Source organism: Somniosus microcephalus, chromosome 23, assembly GCF_052327205.1.
Source record: "Somniosus microcephalus isolate GS21.2 chromosome 23, FLI_Smic_1.0, whole genome shotgun sequence".
Taxonomy (NCBI): domain Eukaryota; kingdom Metazoa; phylum Chordata; class Chondrichthyes; order Squaliformes; family Somniosidae; genus Somniosus; species Somniosus microcephalus.
In genome coordinates this window covers 26,837,840-26,850,851 of record NC_141009.1, presented here as the reverse complement: position 1 = coordinate 26,850,851, position 13,012 = coordinate 26,837,840, and the positions used below count along the sequence as shown (strand labels likewise).

General features: G+C 43.9%; 1 long non-coding RNA gene across 1 annotated transcript in view; it reads right to left on the bottom strand.

The window, feature by feature from the left end:
* LOC147101756 (uncharacterized) overlaps nt 1-12,243 on the bottom strand; it is a 58,593-nt gene extending 46,350 nt beyond the window's left edge. Inside the window, exon 1 of the long non-coding RNA XR_015073350.1 lies at nt 12,158-12,243. This is a non-coding gene — a long non-coding RNA (uncharacterized LOC147101756). The remainder of the gene's footprint in view (nt 1-12,157) is intronic.
* Between the last annotated feature and the right edge of the window lie 769 nt (nt 12,244-13,012).

Below are 13,012 nucleotides of genomic sequence, written 5' to 3'. Positions count from 1 at the left end.
ATCGCGAAGTTTCCTGTAATATAAAACATGTTACCAAAAAGGACTTTAAAAAAAACTTAATTCATACAATGCCTCATCACGTTTCTCAGAAACATCTCAAAGCACTTCAGATATAATAAATTAATTTGAAGTACATCGACTGTTGTTAAGTACACAAATGGACAACCAGTTTACACACAGCAATATCCTAGAACCAGCAATAAAATGAATGACCAGAATTTGTTTTTGGTGGTGGAGAAATGTAGGCAGAACACTGGGCGAACTCTGCGGACTTCTTCAAAAAATGCCATGGGATCTTTAACATCCACCTGAACAGGCAGATGGGGCCTCGGTTTAACATCTCGTCTGAAGGGTTGCATAATGCAGCACCCCCTCAGTACTGCACTGGAATGTCAGCCTAGATCATGGCCCAGAAATTCGGGTCCCAACGCGTGAGTACGCACACGCGTGGGCCCAACGAAAGTGCCGGTTTCGTCCATGCACTGCGCATGCGCGGGAAACCGGCACTTCTGTTACCCTGAAAGAAGGGGTTGAGAGGTGGAATGCGTGCGCCAGAGAGGCAGCGCATGCACATCGAACTTACGTTTTTTTCCCAGGTTTTTCCGTGAGGGTAAGTCTCCAGGAGTTACACTTTTAAAAAGGCGCAAGGCCTGCTTTTAACAAGGTAAGTGGTGAATTAATTAAAATTAAAACATTTTTTCCACAGGTTTATTATTTTTAAATACTTTAAAGAAAGGTAAGTTTATTTTTAGCCCCGTTAGAAAATGTAATTAATTTTTTCAAAAATTTAAATTATTGTTTAAAATAGTTATTTCATGTAATTTATAGTTTATTTTAAAAATGTGATTTAAAAAAAAAAATTATTTGAGGTTTTAGTGATGTTTTGGGGCTTGTAGTATTTATAGTTTTGACAGCTCCTCCTGTCAAACTTATGAATGAAGCATTCCCTGCTACCATTGGCTCTCCATGGCCCATGTGATCCCAGGGGACGCATCGAACTAACTGCGCCCCTGGGATACGCAAGCACTGCGTGCCGGCAGTTGGAAGAGGCCCAGGATCGGAATCCCGCGCGGGCCCACAGCTCAATGGCCGGCGCGCTAGGTAAGTGCAGGTCGGGGGCTTGCACCCGCGGGAAGCCCCCGACCTGAATTTCTGGGCCCATATGTCCAAGTTCTGTAGTGGGGCTTGAATCCACAGCCTGCTGATTCAGAAGCGAGTGTGCGATCAAATGAGTCAAGCTGACACTGTAGTAACCATGTACTGGACTGCCCTGTAGGGAAAAAAACAGGTTATTCTAAGATTATATAGGTCATTCATGAGGCCACATTTGGAATTATGATGTGGAGTTTGGAGTACCACACCTTTAAAAACAACATTGATGCACTGGAGATAATCCAGAGCAAAATGACAAGGATAGATCCGGGAAGTAGTTCTCTAAGATATGAAGAAAGACTCACAGAACTGAACTGGTTTTGTTAGAGAAAAGAAAACTGGAAGGAAACTTATCCAGGTTTTTAAAATGTCGAGGGGAATGGATACTCTAAGGAAATTATTTAACTTTGATTATGAACTAAGAGGTAAGTATAAAATAAACAAGCCTTGTGCTAGAAGGAAGTTTTGTTGTAAATCATTAATGTGCTTTCAATAACTCCCAAATCAATTTGGAAACTTGCGGAATTTGAGGCAGTAATAATCCCAGTGTGCTGATGGTCCTCAATAGTGTGCATTTCCAACTTTTGCGCCTTGGAATAGATTTTGTAATTTTAAAAATTATTTTACAAGCCATAGACCCATTTTTGGCGACTTACTGCCTTGTCAGACTGGAGGATAACATCTTTTACCTACCTGTGTTTGGGTTTTGAAATATTGATTAATTATTCTGTTATATTTGGTTATGAAGACAGATTATGCAAGTATTAAGTAATGACATTCCACCACATTAAGTCTAGACATTGAAATCATGATTACCTGGCTCTCAACACTTCTTTCCTCCTCTTGGAAAAAACATCCTCTTGTAATAATTTCTTTAATGAAGCAGTTACGAGCTCAACAAGACACTTTAAAGGAATTGTGGCTACTAATAGCCCTTCCTGCAGTTCGAACAATACTAGGCCCATCTCAGCTGTTTTATAATCTTTTCTTCTTTCTCTCAGTTAAATGATGATTTTATCTGTAGTTCTAGTATTTTCACAGCGCAATACTGGGGCTGATTTCATCGACAGGTCTAAGTCAGTTCTAAACCATTTAGAATTGGCACAGATCTTGCTCGGATCGCTAATGTAAGCTCATTTGCATAATTATTTAAAGTACCAGGTGCAGACTCAGGTGGGTCCAGGGAAAGGGAAATTGAATGCAAGTGAAATTTAAAGGAATGGGGACATTTAAAGGGGAGTGTTACAATAGGGAGACAAAAATTTGGAGAACCTCAAAAGACAACTTAAATCATTAGCAACTTTGGTCAAGGCTGCAGGTTCTGCGGAGTAAGAATTGGCCGGCAAAAGTGAAGGGAAAGGGAACCCTAGATATAGAAACATAGAGGATAGGAGCAGGAGTAGGCCATTCGGCCCCTCGAGCCTGCTCCGCCATTCAATGAGATCATGGCTGATCATCCAAATTCAGTACCCTGTTCCTGCCTTCTCCCCATATCCCTTGATCCCTTTAGCCTTAAGAAATATATCCAACTCCTTCTTGAATATATTTAATGAATTGGCCTCAACTGCCTTCTATGGTAGAGAATTCCACAGGTTCACCACTCTCTGGGTGAAGAAATTCCTCCTCATCTCTGTCCTAAATGGCTTACCCCTTATCTTTAGACTGTGACCCCTGGTTCTGGACTCCCCCGCCATCGGGAACATCCTTCCTGCATCTAGTCTGTCTAGTCCTGTTAGAATTTTATAAGTTTCAATGAGATCCCCTCTCATTCTTCTAAACTCCAGTGAGTATAAGCCCAATCGACCCACTCTCTCCTCATATGTCATTCCTGCCATCCCAGGTATCAGCCTGGTGAATCTTCGCTGCACTCCCTCCATGGCAAGAACATCCTTCCTCAGATAAGGTAGGCACGAGTCTGGTGACAATTGGTGGCTGCTGGCCAAAGTAATGCTGCATGAGATGCTACAAGGAGGATTGCCCTTTGTACCACTCTACAGTACCATTCCCACTGGTCAGTATTGCAGCGTGTTTGCAAGTAGGTGAAGCAAAGTTTCAGGCCACTGCTGACTATTACTTTGCCAGATGTGCCAGTCCAATGCTGCATGGCAGCTGCAAGTATCGTTGGCCTCCCATCAAAGGTCTGCTTCTTTCAAATCATGGCAGCTTGGAGGACTCTCAGTGGGAAATCTACTGGCATCAGCAAAGCTGCTGGGAGGAAAAAACCCCAGTAAGGACAACTGGTACTAGGGGACATGAAATCTGAAGCGTCAGAAGGGAAAAAGAAACAAAAACTTAACCAAAGCAGCCCTCAAATGAGTTTGAAACACTTACCTGTACCACTCACTAACTTTTAAATGGCCCCCTGCCTGGAAAGTCTTCCCCTGGCAATCCTGCACTCCAGGGGGGAAAAATTGAATCGCGCTCCCTTTGGGCTGCTAACTTCGCTGGGGCGTACTTTTAGCGCCCCAGAAAAATTAGCGCCCCCGCAGCCGTAATTGAGTGGTAGCGCCCCAAGAGGGAAGTGGGGCACCCCAAGAGGCTATTGGAAGTGCCCCGCCTCCCTCTTGGGGCGCTGTGAGGGAATATTGCGGTGCTATGTACCGCGGTATTGCAGGCCTTCCTCCCCTTCTTAAAGGGGAGGGGCCTTGCGCAGCGCGACCCGGGGCCCAGCTGGGCCACCGGAGATCGGGACTGCCGGCAAAAGTGCCCGGCATTCAAGAGGGATGGCTGTGGAGGCAGATGGCCAGCAACAAAAATGGCCGCCCGGCACCTCACCTTTAAATAGCGCCGCCCCGGCTGCAGGTAGGCCCCCCTGACCCCATCGGACATAGCGTCCGGCGGTAAGTCAGGGGGCGCTACCGATGATCGCGGCCGGGGTGCGAGCGGGGTGCTGCACACGGCGATGACGTCATCGCCGGCGGCGCAGCACCGCGGGGCGCTAACGGTTACCGCCGCCGCTAACCTCCCGCTGAATTTCGCGGGAGGCGTTGGCGGCGATGGGCCCAGGCACTAGTTGGGAGGCGCAAAGCAACCGAATTTATCCCCCCCAGGTTTCCTGGGTGTATGTTTGACTTTAAATCCAGCATGTCTACTCACTGGGAAATCATCCGGGGAACTTCCATACCAGTTTTTTAATATGTTACATGAATAATTGGGTGGGAGTTTCCAGCGCCCACCCCGACCTGACTAGAAACTTAAATGGGGTCAAAAACAGGCAGAATTGATGTGTGCTTAATTTGGTGCTCTATTGCAGCCCATCTGCACCCACTTTTGGGATATAACGGAGACAAAAGTCACATTGGCTACAATCTAGTTTCTATGAGTGTTCGTTTCCAAAATAGTCTCTAAAGTAGATAAGAGCTGTGACAACTCAATTTCAAATGGATAGCAAAAGTAGCATTTCTAGGTTGGCTCAGGATAAATACAGGGCGCGATGTCAGTTTCAGCTTTGGAACCCGAGTCTTGACTAACACTCACACTTGGGCTTCTATTTTGACATTTTCAGTTGGGTTGGGGTGGGGAAAGCAGTGGCTGGGGTTCTTGTCTATTGGGAGAGAGTGAGGGACAAGAAAGGATGGAAAGAAATCATAAACAGCAAAAAGTCATTTTGAAACAAATCAAAAACTTCTAAATGAGACATAATTACATTTGGGATTACAACGTGATAGTGTAGAGAATATTTATCAGACTATGTGTAATTTAAAACTTTGTTAAATATCAAATGGTTGGGGCATGTGTTATCCCTCTGAAATGTAGTATGGATCTACAATGACAATTTATATCTCATGGATAGTAGAGTGTGCCAGGAAGATATACAGCAGCTGCCACTTTGGTATCCATGGTAATTCAGAGCACAGCAACTGTTTCTGCACTTGTGATAAATCTATAAATATACACTTGCACTCATACACTCTCACATTCAGGTTACAATGAGTGGGAGTGTTATCTACTAAATTGACAATAATTTACTTCCGATCCATAGGCGGCGAGTTACGTCTGAAGGATTAAAAGACTCCTGCATAGTTCTGGTGGAGTATTTACAGCACTGAATATTACTTATGACGGGCCACACATTTATTAGTTTGTGTAATTTTTCTTTGAACAGTGGATGTACGGCTTGCATGGAAACCCATCACCGTGTTTAAGAGTCTCTGTATCAAGCTACCTTGAGAAATCAACACATACAGAATTTTCACTCCAGGGTTTGAGAATATAATCTAGGCTAACACTTTGGTCGCAATCTTGCCAGCCCTGGGGAGGCGGGTATGGAGGCAGGACTGCCGGGAAAATGGCAGAATCTGGGGGTGGGCGCCCATCTCGCCCCCAACCTGCCTCCGTGCCACCTTGCCAGGAGGCGGGTAGCCGACCCGCGCTGGGTCCCCTCTCCTGGAGGCGGGAAGAGGATTACAGCCACTTAACTGCCTGTTAACAGGTAGTTAACAGGCAATTAAGAGGATTATCCCCATTTTTCCAGGAGAGACGCAGGCTTCCTGACGTCGGGAAACCCCGCCAGGGTCACCGAGGCGAGCAGTGGGTCTGCGGGGTGCAAAAGTGTGCTGTGAAGGTAAGTGATGGGTGCAAGTGTGGAGAGGTAAGTATGTGAGGTGAGTGAAAAGTGATAGAAAATGTTTTCTTACCTTTGTTTCTTCCTGCAGGCTTCAACAGTTGGGGATGTGGAGAGTCTCACATCTCACCGGCAGAGATGACAGATGGCTGCTGCATTCTCCGATGCAACAACCATCTACAGTAATTTCTGCTAAAGAAAGAGGTTTGATGCTTCACAGAGCTGTCAAACGATGACAATTCATCTGTCAAAAATTTTTGTCAGATGAAATGTCATACGCTGACGTGCTCTGTATCTGGCTTCCCCTTAATTGGCCTGCTAAGCCCGCTGGGACAGGCTTAACAAGGTCAATCAAGGGAAAATAGCGTGGGTTGGCCACATATCGATGAAGGCGAGACAACGACCCGACAAGCAGCAGTCTCACCTCCCACGTGCCCCCATTGGCAAAATTGCCCCCTTCAGTACAGAGGGTGGTGCAGTACTGAGGTAGGTACCTTTTTTTGGATGAGAAACATAAAAACTAGGAGCAGTAGGCCATTCGGCCCCTCAAGCCTGCTCCACCATTCAATGCGATCATGGCTGATCATCCAATTTCAGTACCCGGTCCCTGCTTTCTCCCCATTCCCCTTGATCCCTTTAGCCTTAAGAAATATATCCAACTCCTTCTTGAATATATTTAATGAATTGGCCTCTACTGCCTTCTGTGGTAGAGAATTCCACAGGTTCACCACTCTCTGGGTGAAGAAATTCCTCCTCATTTCTGTCCTAAATGGCCTACCCCTTATCCTTAGACTGTGACCCCTGGTCCTGGACTCCCCGACCATCGGGAGACATTAAACCAAAGCCCCATCTGCCTGGTCAGGTTGATATAAAAATCCCATGATACTTTTTCCAAAGAAGAGCAGGAGGTTTTCCTACACAACCTCCCTCAACTAATACCAATCGGTTATTCAACTCATTGCTGTTTGTGGAATCTTGCTGTGCACAACTTAGATGCCCAATTTGCCTACAGTCGTGTTTATACCTCAGAAGTAATTCACTGGCTCTGAAGCACTTTGAGATGTCCTGAGGATGAGAAAGGTGCTACATAAATACAAGTTATTAATTTTAACATCGCATAGCTTGCAAATGCAGATCACCGGTAAGCTTTGCACTGCTTGTCCAGCTATGAGCACTTTACCCATTAGGGCATTGGCTTGCAGGGTTATCTGGAACCAAGTGAGAAGAGAAGAATCCCATTCCCTAGTAATACATCTACTCCTCCAAATTCCACTAGTGAGCCAGGCTAGCTGGTCACTCATCAAAGTTCCCTGGCTATGTGGACTCCTGTTAATTCAAGGCTGATTTTGTGCTAACAAGATGTTGAAATGTCACAGATCAAAGAATTAGGCTCAGCTTGTGTAGCGGGTTTGATTGACAGCTGGGTCTGAGTCCCTTTGAGAAGGTGACAGGGTCATTGATGGACTGTAGTCCTCGTTGATGGATAGCTTGGTGGCATCGAATCTCCAATTGCGGAATATTTCAGACTTCGTGTGTACATCATGGAAACGTCTCACAGCCTTTGTGTCTGTGACTGAAGTATCAAATGGAGTAAGTTGAGTAGAATGACACCTAAAGCAGTCTATGGTCAGTGTTTGCACTCTGCAGCTGCTGCCTAAGCACTTGGTGTTATTTAAGTGCTGGAGCCGGCTAGCAGTATACAGGTTGACTATCCCTTATCCGAAAACCTTGGGACTAGCTGTGTTTCAGTTTTCGGAAATTTTTGGATTTCAGAAGGTATTATTTCAGACTGGGAAACTCTGAACATTAAATTAATTTGGTAATTAGTATTTGTATTTAATATAAATTTTAAAAGTTCAGGCTACCTCTTGCGACTGTTCCGTGTCTCATTCCCCTTCCTGCTTCTCTGTGCTGCTGCTCACAGTCTGTTTACAGCTCTCCCTGCTCCGTGTCTCATTCCCCTTCCTGCTTCTCTGAATTCCTTGACTTAGCGGGGGTCTGGGGCTCGACTGCCGCCGCCAGTTGTGGGAAAGCCGGATATCGGCTGACTCCTACGCTAAGCTGGCCCGCAAATCAGGTCGGGGGGGGGGGAGAAAAGAATATCGGACGGGCCGCTGCAGCTATCGGACAGGCCGCTGTATTGTTGGGTTCACTCTCCCGGTACCTCCTTCACACTGCCGGCTCGGCCTGCAATCTCCTACCCAGGAGGGAACTCTGTGACCCTCTGCCCTGCTCACAGGGAAAGGCAGAGCTCCCTCAGTCACACTTAACATCGAGAGCGAAGGCCGGCGTGTCGACAATCTGCAGGAATTCTTGTTCTGGGCCCCGGAGGACCACTCCTGCCATGTTTTGCGCCACTCGGGTCATGTCGGGCGCACGACTTACGCTGAACGAAAAAACTTTCGGTTTTCAGAGGTTTTCGGAAGTTCGGATAAAGGATAGTCTACCTGTAGTTGAACTAGATTTCAAATAGTAGCCTGTTCTACAGGTAAGAAGTAGATCTATATTTTGAAGTCTATAGGGCCGATTTTTACTTGGGGCTGGTACCGTGGTGCAGGAGCCAAAGTCACATTAACATTTCCCCAGTAACTTCTGTATATATATAATAACAAAACCTCCGGCCCAGTGTTGGCATGGGGTGGGGGTGGCATTAACCTTGTTAAAAGAAAGCCCGTAGGCCAGGAAAGATTTGACCTTTCGAGAGTTTCTTGAGCTGTGGGAATCATTCCTCTCTGACATTTTTGTTGCACTTCCAGCAGCGTTGAGGAAATGACTTTAAATTAGGACATGCACAGTAATTTGATGGCATTGATTTCTACGTTGCCTCATCCAATAAAGATCATTTTTAATGTTAAGCAATGCCAATAAAACTCAAGGGTGTCCATAAAAGCTGATTTCAGAAATGGTGTGCAAAGACTAAATACCAGAACTCCGTCAGTGTAAATTACTAAACTTATTCAGAAAAAGGAAAAAAAACCCTCCTGTTCACGTGTCTTTGTACTGAACATTGCTTATGTAATTGTAGATCCCGTAATGAGACATTAAAATATACCACAACAGCCAGCCTGGTGTAGCAGGTGATGCGGTGAACTGGCACGCTGCTCTGGGACCTGAAGTTGAATCTCGCCGAGATTGCTGAATTGAAAATCCTCTCTATGCTGACTTTACAGGTTCCAAGTGAAATAAGTTTGGGCAACTTCACTCCAGTCCTCAGTAGCTGCATATCCACAACACTAAACAACCCATAAATTTCCATTTATTTTTTACTCAATTGCCAATCTTGTTTGCTCAGGCAACCAATGGCTCGTGTGTAGGACATGTGAAACATTCAAACCAGTACAGAGGTGATTCCTTATCAAGGCAGAGCAGATGTTAGTGTTCTACCTAACATGGGAGTTTTTGATATAACACAAGGTGGAAAATGCCGTATTCCTCAGCAGTAACATTCCTCTTCTTGATAAGGACAAAAGTCCCCAAAAAGTAACAAAAAAAGGCAGGCTAAAGTCTCTGTTTAATGGTTGGTATCTGAGGTATGGAAAATTTAAACAGGGAAATGAAAACCAACCACAGACTGTAGGAAAACCAAATGCACCATGTTAAACCGGCAACTCCTTTTCTAACCTTTCAACATAAACCTGCTGGACCAATTGATTTTTATAGAACTAACAGGAGTTTTGCAGATCAGTATTATTTTTGTCAATTCTGAGTTCTGTGTGCACTTTTACTAATACATGAGGTGTAAAAACAGGTGTTCTACACATGTACAAGAATGGTACATTTGGCAGACGGTCCAGCAATGTATTCCCAACCAGAAGGTCATGAGCTCAAATCAACTGATAATCAAATTCACCTGTCCTCATCAGGTGAGTCTCACTGCTTCTCTGTTGGGTTACTCGGCAAAACATTCTACAACAGAGTGATCCATCAAAGGGTTGGGGAAAACCCTTGACCTGACAGTACCTACTGCAAGCTGGAAGGACTGTATGCAAATCATTCCGTTAGCACCTCTTTAACTTTATAACAATTCCTCAGCATTCAATCTTTCAATTATAGCAGAAATTTAGCAGAATGATCAGCTGTATATTTATGATGATGCAGATGATGGTGGAAAAGGGTAGGTTCCTGCTCTGTATCTATATCCACTGTTTTTCTGCATAAATGTGTGTGTGCATTGGTATCCTATTATATGTAATAGATTGTTTTATTATTTGTTCTTGATGTGGGTGACATTTATTGCCTATCCTTAATTGCCCTGAGAGGTGATGATGGCAATTAGTGTAATAACTGCAATCCACAACTTGGGAGAAGTGGTTTACCCAAATATAAACAATTTCTTGATGCTGGAACCTTCTGAACCTTTAGGCCTATGAACTACTTAGTTTGAAGTTACTTTGTTCATATTTGCTCCTGCTCGGGCTCGCTGTATACTGATGGGTCACACTTAGTGATTTATGTCCCCACAGCCTCAAGGGAGCTTTCAAAAAAATTCAAATTGTGGGCACTAGAATTTCTTTTGTTATCCACTTGCTTTGATGTGGATCCTGTTATTTTAACACGCTCGATTATGTTAAACTTCTACTCAACTACAACAATGGGCATTTGCAAGCTGAAAAAACTGAGATTCAATAATGTCTAAAATTTATGATTCATGAACCTGACAGTGAGACTCCCTGTTTTTTTTAAAAAGACATATTTTCCCCTAGGCCCCCAGCACCACATGTTATGTACAACCAAGAGCACATGCAAGTGACCAGCTGCTAGACATCTGCTAATGTAGCTCTGAAATCAGGCTCCAGGCGGTGTGCCACTGTGCCTAAGAATGAACTCTCCTAGGTTTTTCCTCTCCATGTAGAAAAGCACCTGGCTTCCTCTGGAATCTGGAACTCTGCATGAGGGGATGACAGGCCCAAATCCATATCAAAACACACACCAGGGTACTGCATGTTCCAATAGACCATGTACAATCATTTTATGATTCAGTGCTTCCTCATAAAAAGACAGAAAAGTATATTTTAGTCTGAACACAAAACATTACTTTTTTTGGGCAGGTTAACCTGAACAAAAAAGATCAAAATAATGTCCATCTGTTGCAAGATCAGAAGATGAGGAAGGCCATTTGGCCCATTGTAATTCAGCCATCCAGCAAGACCCTACAGCTTCCCATCATGTATCCAACTGCTTCTTAAGTGATCCCAGGGTCTTGGCCTCCATTATCCTACCAGTAAGACCATTCCACATGTTGATCACTCAGTGAGGAGGAACAGCCCTAAATGTTCCTTTTATTAGTCTACACCTGTGTCCCCTTGTCCTACTCTCACTGGTTGGTTTAAAGTAGTGTTCTGAACTCACCTTTTCTATTCCTGTTAAATAACCATGTACGGAATTATCAGTCAGCTGTCCCCTTTCAAAGCTGAAGGTTCACGCTTCTTCAGTCCTTCCTCATAACTCAGTTCTCTGACACCACAGATCAGTCTTGTGGTTTTTCACTGAACTACCTCCAGAACGTGAGCATCTCCCTTGTACATCGGTGACCAGAACTGGAAACAATTCTCAAGGTATGCTCCAACCAGACCACCATCAGTTTCAGCATGATTTCATCCAACCTGTTCCTTACTGTTTTGGCTATATAGTTCAGCATTCCATTTACTCTTTTGATCCCCCATTTCCACCTCAAAGGTCTTGTTCTTGCTTTTGGGATTGTCTCAAAGGAACTCTATCTTTCTTTTGGGAAGTTAGCTTTGTAAAAAGTGCAGCCTTCACAAATAGCTCTAATTTTGCCGAGTGCTCCACTGTTCATAGTTATGCTTGCAGCAGGTTGGTATGGTCAATATGGAGTTTGATAATAAAAGTAAATACAAAAAACACAGCCAGTCCATCAGACTCTCAAAAGAGAAACTTTAGAGTTCTGATAAAAAGTTTCTAACCAAAACAGTCAGCAGCCTTTTCCCTATAAAGATTTTTTCTTTATCTCTCCAGTAATGAGTTAAATTGTATTACTTAAGCCTTCACTGAATCCCCTAAACACAGCCCCTGTGGCATGGTCAAGTGAGACAATCTATCACTAGCTCTTCACGTTATAAACCAAACCTAATTAGTTATCGTATTTTACAAATTATTGCACAGCACAATCTTCAATAGACTGCGATGACAGAATAATCCATTTGATCTTTTTGTACCAACATTACTCCAGCATTAGTGCCCAATGGCTTTACATTATTACCACCAGGAACACTGCTATATTTTTCACTATTCAAACTGACAGCTCATGCAGAAGCCAAAATGAGAGAGAGAATGAAGGAAAATTGATATTTTCAAAGTTCCAAACTCACACAGTGAGGCAGACATCTACTTTAAAATGGAAGAGATTTGGCTGTTAAAGCATTTCCTCCACCACAAACTTAACAGCTGGGGTTGTGTTGCAAAATTAAATTAAGAACATACTTTGAAATTTAAACGAATTCTTTGGATGCTTTGTCTTCAATAAACAACAAAGTGCGGAGGGTTTCTGCCAGATCGCCTGTGTGTCTACGATCCTGGGGGTAGATCATAACATTCATTTATTCAAAACATTCATTTATTCAAAAAAACACACATTCTCTAGTCTGATTAAACAATGATTCTCCTTGTCATTATTATCTAAACCAAATTCATGATTAACTGATGAACCTGTCGGTAATCCTAAGCTATTTATCTTACCCACTTAATGATAACCAGATAAAAAGTGAAAAATTCTGCCTGTGCAGAAAGTGGACAGGACAATAGAGTCTTATGAATGGTGTGTTTTACTGAAAATATTCCTCTCCTTCATTACATATATCCTGCCCACCAGTACCCTGTGCTCCTCCATCCAATGCTACTAATCCTGCCCATGTTGTACCCACTTACATTTTCCGTTCATTTCCATTTACAAACATTCAAGTCTTATAAAGAACTCCATTACTCACGAACAAACTGAAAGCTGTCCATGCATCAAGGTACTGGGTAGAATTCTTTAAATTTTCCAATTGCACTAAATGTTCTCCCCCCACCTTCCAGGTTTCGCCCTCCTCTCCTGCAGGTACCGGCTCTTGTTGCGGTCCAACGCCACAGGTGCCCACCTTAGCCGCCTTCCATTATCTTGTCTTCATTTGTGAACCAAGGTGGGGAGCGCAGGCAAGTTATTCGACTCTGGGGACATCACAGTCACATCCCATTCTGTCCTCACCCAATACCCATGTACAGCCAGAGCCACTGGCCCGCAATCAGGAGTAGGATCCCAGGCTTGTTTTTGCCCTCCCAATCCCAAGGGCAATGAAG